Below are 12,546 nucleotides of genomic sequence, written 5' to 3'. Positions count from 1 at the left end.
GACCTCCTCTCCATTAAATGTCCATTAGCCCAGCAATTGCCCTGTAATTTGCGCCCTTCCACACACACACACACACACACACACACACACACACACACACACACACACACACACACACACACACAACACACCTCTTCCCTTCCACACACACACACACACACACACACACACACACACACACACACACACACACACACACACACACACACACACACCTCTTCCCTTCCACACACACACACACACACACACACACACACACACACACACACACACACACACACACACACACACACACACACACACAAACACACCTCTTCCCTTCCACACACACACACACACACACACACCTCCTCCACTTACCACCACATCACTGCCACCAGCCCTGTCCCCTTCTCACATTCCATCAGAGCTACGCAGAGAGAGAGAAGAAAATGGTGTCAGCCTTTGTTCTCTCTTTCTCTCTCTCTCTCTCTCTCCCTATCTCCTCTCTCTCTCCCTATCTCCTTCCCTCTCTCCCTGCTCTCTCTCTCCCTGCGCTCTCTCTCTCTCTCTCTCTCTCTCTCTCTCTCTCTCTCCCTATCTCCTTCCCTCTCTCCCTGCTTTCTCTCTCTCTCTCTCTCTCTCTCTCTCTCTCTATCTCTCTCTCTCTCTCTCCCTATCTCCTTCCCTCTCTCCCTGCTCTCTCTCTCTCTCTCTCTCTCTCTCTCTCTCTCCTCTCTCTCTCCCTATCTCCTTCCCTCTCTCCCTGCTTTCTCTCTCTCTCTTTCTTTCTCGGAGATGAGCAATGTTCCTGTGACTGTCAGTTCACTCCTTTGATTGGCCTATCTGGCTGTCTTGATTTTTTTTCCGAAGCACCTCCTTGCGGGTGCACCATTCTATTCTAAAATCTCATCTTCGAGGCTCATTTTCCCTCATTCGCCGTTGCAGAGTCTCTCTCTGAGCTGACGAGTCCCGTCTCTCCTTGCTGGGGCCGCTGGGACTGGGACTGCAGAGCTGTCAGCACTCCTCATGCACAGCACACAGTTTCAGACACAAGATATCTACAGTATACTGTACACACAGACGCTGCATCTCAAAGGCTTTCCTGTGCTTGTTTGTGTGATACGACTCTTGCAAAAACACATTCAAATGTCCAAAATATGAAATATAGCTTAAACATTTGCCAAAGGATGATTGCACCAGTGGGGTAATGCATGTGAGGGCCAAACTCATTAACATCACAATAGCTTATTTGTATATTTATAGATGCATTTACATGTATTTAACTCTTTGGTTATTCTATATGTTTTTATAAATTCTATGTGTTTCGCTGATTTTATGCATTGAATTTCCTGTCAGTGATCAATATAGTACATATGATCAATATGGTACCTCCGATCCTATTCTACCCTACCCTATCCTATTTCCACATCATCTTGACCTGGTGGCATTGGTCATTCTTCTGAAGGCAGACAAAGCCGAGAAACATTCTTCTGAAACAGAATCGGGAATTGTGCTCCCGCTGCAGGAGAATACGATTGAATGTTGACATGATAAACAAAATAATTATTTATGTTGACAGGACACCTAGAGCACACTAGAACCGGACCATAATCTATCAAGCAGCCTCCTGGGTTGGGGTGTAGACTGATTAATGCATTGGTTTTGGTGTGCTTATTCTCCATTAAGATGTGAAACAACAGCACCTGCCATTCATTGTGGCCTTGGAGTCTTCCAATGCCTTAAACCTGTCTCCACTCTACAACACATTATAATCACACTGACTGCAACCTATTAATAATCATTAATGCCCAAGGGTAGAAGTCTTTCAAGGAAATGTATGCCCTGTCATGCTTTCCCACAAAGACCATATGTCCCTGATTTTTTGATGTCCTCCACATGTCCTTTCCTATACAGGGCGAGCCCATCATTTGTATTATATATGTGATTCACTGGAGAAGATGAGAGGAGCTCAGTACCTGTGATGTTCTGATGAGTTCCCTCCTTTCAGCCACCACGTCTGTTTGGCTGGCCCTGGCACGTTGACACATCCAATCACGTCAGGTGACGGAGGTGCCCGCAGTTTTAGGGGCTCTCTCAAGGTCAGGTGTGGCACCTTTACCCAGGTGGCTAAACAGAAGTCCCAGGTGAGAGAACTTACAAACTATTCCGAAGCTGTTCTATACCGTTTTAGGCTTTGTACCTCTGACATTATGCTAACTGACAATCAAACAAGGAGAGGACCTTTCAGGTAGTTATCCACCATATCAATATTCTTGATTTAATACTGACAAGAGGAACATGCTGGCCTGCCTGACTGACTCAATTTAGTAGTTGAATGAGAGAAAAATCAGTCAGTCGTTCATCATAGACTACTACGGTGGCACCTGTAATATTCCCTGTCTAAAAAAAGATAATGGTCTTCTTTTGTGTCCTGCATGGTGAATGCACATGGTGATCAAAAGGCACAAAGCAGCCTGCACGCAGATAGATAGATAGATAGATAGATAGATAGATAGATAGCTAATAGGAAAGCTGTTGTTGAAGCCTCAACTCAAAAGCATAATTACAATGTCTCTGTGTGTGGGTGTTTTGCTGTACAGTGTTGGGTTTGGTTTGCAATTAAATTTACCTTTCAATGTAGTCTTAGCATATACAAAAAGGGGTCTGCACCCCTCTTGCTCTGTCGGTCTCTCTCCTTCTCTCTCTCTTTGGTGTATATGTGTGTGTGTGTGTGTGCGTGTGTGCGTGTGTGCGTGTGTGTGTGTGTTAGTGTGTGTGTGTGTGCATGTCTGCGGTGCGTGTGTACGTTTGTGTGTGTGTGCATGCGTGTGTGTGTGCGTCTGTGCATGCATGCGTGTGTGCATGTGTGTGTTTTTGAGTGTTTCTGTCTGCATCTGAGTGTGCTTCAGCCAAGGTCGTTGATTAGCCCCAACAGGTCCTTCTTCCATTCCAGTGAAAGGTCAGACCTGCTGCTGAAGACGCAAACACAGCCCTTCACACGAAGACAGATCCTTGGTTGCTTCTGTGAGTGCTGGAATGTTGACACTCCAGTAAGTTTCACTGCCTCATTTGCTTGTTGGCTTTCATTTGCCGAGTGCAACCTCATAATTGCTAAAAAAAATCAGCTTTTCACTTCTGCACAGTTCCAGAATTGCATGGTATTAACTTCCAATCAGATATGAACAAGTATGACATTGCACCAGCTGAGGTTTTCCCTCAGCAATGTCACACTGTAGAAATGGACCGGGAGGCTCTGGTGCATCGGTACCTAGAGAATTGGTCAGGAAATTACATGCTGTCTCAACTCAACCTTTTGGATGCTTTTATATGTGGTTCAGACCACATAAGAGGTCTCCACAGTAAAAATGTCAAGTTAAAAGTGGTCCAGTGAATTGCCATGGGACTGCCCTCCCTCTGCTTCATGTCTGACCCGATGCGAGCAAGCAGACAGAGAAAGTCAGACACAATAGTTTGGAAAATAAATGCCTGGCATTTTTAGAGGTCAGGGATGACCAGGGTGCCCAAGTGCAACACAGACACATTAAAAGTCAATCTCAACAGTAGAGGGAATGACAAAGTTATACTCAATGCTCACACATTGTATCTACTGTACTCACTTATTACACACATTTTGTAGGACCAACATAGAAATCCTTTCAGAGCAGATGTGACAGGATTATATAATATCACAAATATATGCACAGGTGTTCAAGAGTTGCTTTGACTGCAGATCTATCATTTATGTTCATTCCCAAAATACAAAATACAAACATTTCTAAGCAAAACCATTGATGGATTATTCACCCTGGGCTAGCCCTGAGCTATTCAATTAACTGGCTTCACATGCTTCAGTGCTAATGTGCATGGCTGATTACAATACCATGTTGGTGCACCTTTGATGTAGTGCAGCATTTGGGGGGGGAAATGGCAAGCTGTTAAACTGTGTATAATTAAACTGCTAGCGTGAGTCCAGGTCCTTGTTTTCTGTCTCCCCCAGTGACTCCACAGGACTCTGACTCGTGAGCGTTATTGAGTTAGGCCTCCACACATACACACACACACACACACACACACATTTAATATGTGTGTGCCGCATGCCCATGGAAGCACAGAGGCCACCACAGGCTCCTCCATTTACATAGCACACACTATTAGCATAGAGGGACAACAGCAACAACAACAGCATATCCTGATGGTCAGAATCAAGCAGCAGGGTTTTGTGTAAAGACATTACCTACTCGAAATAAAGAAGAAGAATGATGACCTTATTAAGCCATTACAGACGAATGTGGCCCAATATTTAAAAGATAGCGCATTATGGGGGCCTGCAATGGTGCCATTTACATAAGCCAGATAAAAACAGCAGCACAGAGAATGTGTCTGGCAGTGACAGGGACCTCATTGATATTGGATTAACTTTGCCACTGGTCCCACTGTGGTTCTGGGCCAACGGAGCATGGAGCAGTCAAGAGGCTGGGGGTAGCCAGCCTGACCGCACAGCGACGAGCTAGTGCTGTCTATTTGATTCTTCAGAGGAAGGTCGATTTGTCAGCCACATCTGTGAGGGCTGCTTTTAGGACATCCAAGACCAGGGAGCTTTTTTTATGCCACACCAGGGGCTGTGAAGGGTAGAATGAGTCTGTACTACTACAAATGCTCCTCCGTCAGCCAGCCCTACCTTGCTCACCAGCAGGTTATAGCTGCATTATCACCAAAACATGACAGAGTGTCCCTTTTAGATAACAGCCTTTTACTTTGCCATTGCTGTTTTGGGTGTGTGACATTTTGCCAAGATATGTTTCAGTGCAAAAAGCAAAAAAGAATAGAGGTACAGCAGTCAGAAGCCAGCCAAAAGATTATACTGTATTGTTTTTCACATCTTTTCTCTCTCTCTCTCTCTCTCTCTCTCTCTCTTAGAACCGTGACACTGTTTCAGAAGGAATGCCATTGTTCTCTATTTCTAGTTGGACGGGAAAGGCCAGGTTTACACACATATGACGTTTTTTGAGGCCACAGCTCAGTTTTAGGGCTTTGTGATATCATACCCCCTCCCCTTCCCCCTTAATCTTTATACCCTACCTTCCCCTGGGTCTCCAAAGCCCTCTCACTTTTTCAGCTCTGCCATCAAAAGAGTGCACACTTTAATCTTAATTTATTACACAACACCCTACCGCAGCTACACTCAGAGCAACACAATTTCTTCTTCATGAGATTCTATGGTGGAGGACACTGTGTCACTAGATACTGTTAAGCGTTTTGGATGCCTTGAAAAGCATTTTACGAATACAATTTGTTGATGTTGTTGTTGTTGTTGTTGTTGTTGTTATTGTTGTCGTTGCTTCACCATGACTCTTATCACACTCCTTCCTTCGCAATGGAGAACTGGAACCGTGAGCATTTTCCAGTTCATATCAAACATTCACATCCACAACTTGACATTATAAATTAGATTGTATCAGGCCAGTCTACACTAGAAGGAGACTTCATCAGTTACGTGGCTTACAGCCAAAACGGCAGAGAGATATTTGGTTCAGCACCAGCAGAACAGTTGAGAGTTTAACCCGTCTGGGATAAAGCCTTTAAACAACAATAAATCTGCCAAATCCTAAGCTGAAATCACAATCTTAGGAACACATTCTACTGGAGCGAGTGACTTCACTAGAGCATTGTATAAGAATTCAAATGAAGTATTACTGAATAGCAATTAGGCATCATCAGTAAAGCTACAGCACTAATGTGATGTTGCACTTTAGTATTACATTCTTTATGTTCTCTGCTAATGCATCATATTCTTCATAACACTCTCCAGACTGTTTTATGTTGGACTCCCACCCGAAACAAAATGGATAATCCATAAAGTGTCATAGAGGTTACGTAATTGCTCACCTAATGTTACTGAGAATTACTTTAACCATTATTTCAAGCTCCCAGTGTTTACAAGGCTGAGTTGTATAGACTAAAGTGAGGGGGAGTTTTGAATTACCTGAAAGAATGGGGCTTTGGTCTGTCTGTTCCTGAAAAGCTGATTACGAATTGGGTATTTGTTTCCATCTTGCACTGTACAGCCACTGAATTTATTCAGACTTTGAATAGTCTTTTGCCGAGTGCCAGACACATTATGTTGGTGATAGACGGTCCAAATCAACCAATCAGATAAATTAAGCGTTCTTCTAATGCCATCTTTTAACATACAAGTTAGATAAGTAGCTAACGTTAACATTTTAAAACTTACTATTTGTATGTGACATGAACCTCATCAGCGACAATCCCACACCAAGTTTTCATGGTAGGCTACAAGTCGGAAGAAAGCATATTCCTTCTCGTTAAGTAACTAAGATTCAGTGCTACCAAACACTAACTTGAATTGGCCGTGGAGGATGTCTGTGTCCTTCATTCCTCCCAGCTACATTGCAGAGACTCCTAGCTTACCCAGGAATACTCAAATATTCGGATAAAACTTCTCCATCTCATCCGTGGAAGTCGCCATGTTGTTTAGATTGAACAGTAGCTTCTCGTTGCGTCACACCTAAACCCGCCTCAAAACCAACGCTGAGTGGACGTTTGTTTGGCGAACTGCTCCAAATTTTCTTTATCGGAGAGATGCCAGACTGATCTGCGAGTGAAAATCTGAAGCTCGCGAGATCAGGATGGTCTCACGAGGCTAGATCAAAGTGGCTCCCTGAATTTCACCTTGCCATCAGTTTCTCATGTGTTTCAGTGTGATGTTGAAGATGGATAAGATGGATATAGGGGATACCACACCATCATTTGAAAACTTCTGCTTGACTTCAATCTCTGAACTCTGTGCTTGTGTCTAGACACTGAAATGTGAATAAGAAATGCCCCTTTAAATGGAGCTTCAGAAATGCCTCTTTAAATGGAGCTTTAGAAAGGTCCTTTAAAAAGCACATGGGACATAATACCATACGGCATATTCAGATATTACGGTTCAATCAGTCAATCTTTTTTCAGGGTAATCTCACTCACAGGAAAGGGTTTCCCAATACAGGAACTGAACCCTTCTGACACCTGTTTTTGTTAATCAGCGATCTCCAGTACTAAGGAAATGAGGCTATTTGAGATGATGTGTATTGTCTCGGTAACTGCTGAGATGTTCCATTGGCAGAGACAGTGGGAGACCAGGTGTCTGATTGGTCGCTCAGGGCATGAGAGTTTGAATGAATGGTGTTGGCAGAAGGGTCTGTGGGTGTGCATGGGTGATTATCTGTGGAAAAGTCAAGGCCCCACAGAAAAGCACGACTGTCATTTTAAAACTAACAGAGACACTGCAGAGGAGGCTAAAAGGACACGGAGAAACGCAAAGCCGTCTCTGCGCCAGGCTGTTATGAAAGTCCCTCAGAAACATTAAGCAGGGACATGGAGCTTGTGCAAGTGTCTGTGCAATCTCACCTCACTTGAATGGCTGTATGTTACCAAGACAACCTTAAATTCTTGCTGTCTTTTGTTTGACCAACTTACCCTCTAAAACAACATTTCAGTCTCACACTGCAGTGGTATTTTTATCACCTTTATTTTTCAGTGATAAAATTGTTGCTATAAGAACAGAGATAGCGATGCTGGCTGTTAACAAATGTTTTTCACACCACATAATAATAATGATTAAAAAATGTAAATGCCAGTTTGTAATGGGTTTTCTGGCCCTTCGATTCCCCACTCGATTAGTGAAGGTTATATTAGTCTAACAGTCATTAACAATTCTAGTGCTGTTTGGTCTTGAATATTTTGAATACTACAGTGCTGCTTGAAAGTTTGTGAACCCTCGGACATGGTCAGTTGTTTTTTCCAAAAATATATATATATATATTTAATGCACATGCAACCACACTTGTAAAGCTGACCTACCAGATAATAGATAGAAACAAAAGAAAGTTATATATTTTCATTATATTCAACAGAAGTGGTTTAGCTCACAAAAACTCAAAATATGACATTTGCAAAAGTATGTGAACCTATGTAGTTACAGTTTTTCTCAGTCGCTTTGGTGCTATTCTCACATCACTATTAACATTTGCACAGCAGTTAGTGCCTTTCTCAAAACAATTAGTGCAAACTGCAAAACCTAGTGGATGACCTGCAAAAGCACGTCACTTGCTCAAAATGGATAGTCCATTCCTCAAAAGCACGTATTCATGTCAATGAAACTGTCAGTGTCATCAAAATGAGAAGTCTTGACACCATTGTTTATGAACAATATAGTCAAATGGCTTTGTCATGTTTTCATTATGACAGTTCTCTCAGTGTTTTCCAATGCAGAAAAAGGGCAGAAAAAAAGGTGACATTACCTGAACATGCTCAAGACAGCACTATACACTACTTGTACAGCCATTTGAAAACTACAGTAAAGTTACACATTGCTGTTTAGGGGAGTAAGTGAGTACAAGACACTGAATACGTACATTTTTACTGTATGCTCTTTGCAATTCTACAGCATTGTGACAGAATTTGATAACTAGTTCAACAATTTTGTATGTAATGACTCAAGCAATGAAATTAAGACTATTAGTTTTATAGGGAACGACTATTCAGTATCCATAAATATAGTTCATTTTGACTGACATGACATAAGCAAATGATAATGTTAAAAAACAGCAGAGAATTGTATGAAAGCAACTAATACATGTCCAAAAGCATTTTCAATTTGTTCAGAGGAAGGAGAATTTGCTACTATGATGTGCACAAATGACTAAATGTTGTGGAGGTTGAACTAATAGTTATGAGAATTTTCATTCTGATCTGCAAAAAGCACCAAAGCGACTGAGAAAAACTGTAATGTTAATTTCTTGTAGCACCTCCTTTTGCACCACTACTTCAACCAACCATCTTCTGTACCCATTAACCAGCGTCTCACATCTGGTCCTCCAAACATGGCGATTTGGATTGTGACCAGATAATTCTATTTTGGCCTCACCTGTCCAGAGAGTGCACTTCCAGAAGGTCTCTGAAAGCCCTCCATTTGCAAATAATTTGTCTACAGTGGATAAATGGAGCTGAAATCTTTTAGAGAGGGTCTTGTAGCTTTCCCCAGACTGATGGACTGTCACTACTCTGTTCCTTATGTCCTCGGATATCTCCTTTCCTCTTGGCATTGATGATCCATGTGGGTGGCACTACAGTGGTTTGGTGGATTTCCTCCCTCTTTTAATCATGGCTGCTCAAACCCTTTCCAAAGGAAGTCTGTTTGATTAGTATGCTTTAATTGATTATTTCAGCACCCAAATATGTTTTACATTAATCAATTACCCAGTTGACTTTACCAATGCAGCTGGGGGTCCACTTACTTATGTACATACAAAATTGATTGATTTTTGGTTTCTCACACAATTCGCTCTAAACAAGCCCATCCATTTGATAAATATACACACCTGACAGTTCATATTTAAAAAACTGGTGATGATAAAATAAGAAAATCATGATAAAACAACAGAAAACTCCGTCTCTGTCCCTCAAAATGAGTCTTCGGAGATTTTGTTTTTAACCATATGTGCACATGTTCAGATATGTTCTCTTCTTCAGCACTGTGTCATGCATAACAGCTCCAATTTGTTTATTTCCAATAGAGTAAAAGTAAATTCTAGGGAAAAACCTTACAATTTCTGAGGGCATTACATGGCCTAGACAACAATTAATTTAATTTTAAAGCAATCTACAGACTTTGCAATGTAGGCCTATATCTGATAGACATCTTAACTCTTCTGTAGGTTTGCATCTCAAAGGTGTGTGGTATAGCCTAGGCTACTGTATGGTCGGACATGATGTTACAATCCCAATGGTAGCATTCTTCTAAATGTTACGGTAGAAGAGCACGGAGTCAAATGTCTCTATTTGTCACATTACGGTAAGTTTATAGGTCTGTCGGATTCGTGTTTGCAAACCCAAAGAGCACAAGCAAGGCGATGTAAATGTTTGAGGCACTCACACTCGTGACAGTCGACAATAAGCAAGAGGGGAAACCGAAAGCGTTGAGAATTTGCCGGTGGTCTCACAGTAAGTAGCCTAACCCGCACTTGGCAACCCCGTGAAAACCTTAAACATTTATACATTTATAAATAGTTTTAGGACTGTTTCCTGTTGTCTTTCTGTAAGTGTTTCGTCCAGCATGTTGTAAAATAATGGAAACATGTTTTAAACCATTCAGTGGAAATTACACGACTTTAGAAATAGCCTACGTTTGGCAAGTGTGTTGGATACGTTGCGGAAAAACGAAGCGCATAGGCTGAATGATTCAAAAAGACCATCGCGGGCGGGGAAAAGGATTGGCGAGTTAAAGGTGTGATGGAATGGACTTTGCACTGTAATACAAGACCCAGTTATTTTGAATCGTTTACTGGTAGTTTGTGTTGATTTGTGTAAATAGAAATTACATTAATAAGGGTTTGTAAAACTTTCAATTTCCTAAATGGCACTCGAAGACCTGTTTGAAACAGTGCAGTAAAAAGATGCGTAGCCTACTGCTATGCTCACGGGTATCAGGTTTGCCATAACTGAAGGACTATTCAGTCAGTTTAGGACTCCGTCAGTTTCAGGACTAAATAGCTTAACGTTATTGGGATGAGCAACTTACAACACTCTCCAACTGTAGCTCCATCGTGCGCCTGTTTAGTGCCCCTTAGGGTTTGCAGCGTTTTCTATAGAATGACAGACATCTCAAAACAGCCAAAAGCACATTTTTTGTGTTGTTGGAATTGGCAATGGAAATGGAAGTTCGTGACATGCCATTATGCCCCCACACGCTTCAGCAAGCCAGAGTCAACTTGTATACACAATAGCCGTAGCTTTGTCGCTGTCTTGTGCGCAACATGCATTATCGAATGCCATACTGTAGACAGCATAGGCTTTTTAGTATGAATCTTTACAGCTGTCACGGTAAGGTGTATGTGATTTATCTGAAACAGACCTCGGACAGGCGTTTATTTCACCGCGTTTGGCAAGTACAGTAGGCTACTGTGCAGTGAGTAATACAGAAATGTGAGCTTTGTGTAGTTTGCTAGTGGGCCCCTTCCTGTCCTAATACATGACTCGAAGGTGTATGTTTTGGAAATTCCAGGCGTTTGAGATCCCTACCCAGCTGTGGGGTAGTTAGTTCGATTATTCTCCTCACCCCCCTCGAGTAGGCATTTCGTGTTATGCAGTATCAGAATGTGCTATAATGTTACTCGAAAAAAAATTCTTATGTGCTGGCACAGTTACTTCATCGGTGTTCATTGTTGCCTTGCATGCCTAATTATTTCAGTTATCTATCCAGATGTGATTTGGAATTCATTCAATTTTGCATGTGCACCATGGATGTTACAACAAGAGGTACGACCATTGCCAAGAATGGGGACTTCAGACGTGCGTGTTAGATGGCGTCATTCGCTTTGAAACGCTTGACAGCCTCTCCAACTTGATCAGCCGGTAGTGAGAGCCAAGGGGATGCACCATGTCACCGGATGGCTTTGGAATCTCTTTAACCTACTTTTCACATTTCCAGGCTCAAGTCTGCTCTTTATTCGGCAACAGCCCCAGACCAGTTGTGGCATAGTAGAATGTACATCATTGCATCATTATTGAAATTGCAATAATAGGGTGCTAAACTGATAAGATAAAAGTAGCCTAAGATAAAATAAAATCCATGTTGAGTGCTTAGAGCGTGGCTTGTTACACTTGGATGGAGATGAATTAAGTGGGGACTAGAAAAGGTAGTGTTTCAAACTATTTCAAATCTTACACAATCTGGCCCATGCCTGAATTCAGGCACATTGATATGTTCACTTATGAATGCTAAGAGTAAGAGTAAGAGTGGCTTGTCACACCTGAATGGTGATGAATAAGTGGGGAATAGATTAAAAAAAACTTTGGTTGTAAGGGCCTCATGTGACTTCCGTTGATACAGGGCGTAAAGCTCTCAGGCACCATTTCAAGCAATTTCAACTTGCCCATCTTTGAATTCAGCCACAGTGCATGAGGACTTTAAGTCATTATATAACAGTTTTGAAAGTTTCAGATAACTGAAGGCACAGACATTTTTTCCTTGCAGACAGCAGACTGCCACACCACACCTTACATAAAAGTGGGAGATTTTCTGCTGTGAAAAGTAAAATGGGCCTAGACTGTCAACGTTATTTTGCCGTGTTGCAGGTTCAAAAAGATATTTTCTGATATCGCGCTGCTTTCTGTACAGACTACACAGTCTTTGATTACCTTTCTCAGGTCTCAGTAATGTAAACAAAATACATCTTAGAAATGTCAACAAACAATTGAGATGCACTGAATGCTCTGTACACTCTTCATGCTATGCTGCTCACCAAGGAGATATTAAAGCTCGCTGACGTTGTGTGTACTGTGTGGACCTCGCCATCCTTTAGTGGCCCCGTATGTCACCCCTCCTGCCGTGGTACAGCTGTCTTCATCAGGGAGTACAGTGAGTGAGTCTGGCCTCCCAGTGGGTTTGGCCTTCTGTTGACGCCAATCCTGGTTTATATGTAATCAACTCATAATTGCCATTGTGTGCCCAGGATCTCTGGTCTTGCTTGTAATCAGCTGCTCTGGAATCAACACGTCAAG

General features: G+C 42.1%; 1 protein-coding gene across 1 annotated transcript in view; it reads left to right on the top strand.

The window, feature by feature from the left end:
• Positions 1–9,831: 9,831 nt before the first annotated feature.
• The window catches only part of LOC121723594 (tumor protein p53-inducible protein 11-like), a 52,559-nt gene continuing 49,844 nt past the window's right edge, over positions 9,832–12,546 (top strand). The window contains exon 1 of the mRNA XM_042109404.1: positions 9,832–9,987. The gene's annotated coding sequence lies outside the window, so the exon portion shown is untranslated. The remainder of the gene's footprint in view (positions 9,988–12,546) is intronic.

Source organism: Alosa sapidissima, chromosome 11 (genome assembly GCF_018492685.1).
Source record: "Alosa sapidissima isolate fAloSap1 chromosome 11, fAloSap1.pri, whole genome shotgun sequence".
Classification (NCBI taxonomy): domain Eukaryota; kingdom Metazoa; phylum Chordata; class Actinopteri; order Clupeiformes; family Clupeidae; genus Alosa; species Alosa sapidissima.
Note: the sequence above shows the minus strand (reverse complement) of the source record. Positions and strands in the feature narration are given on the sequence as shown.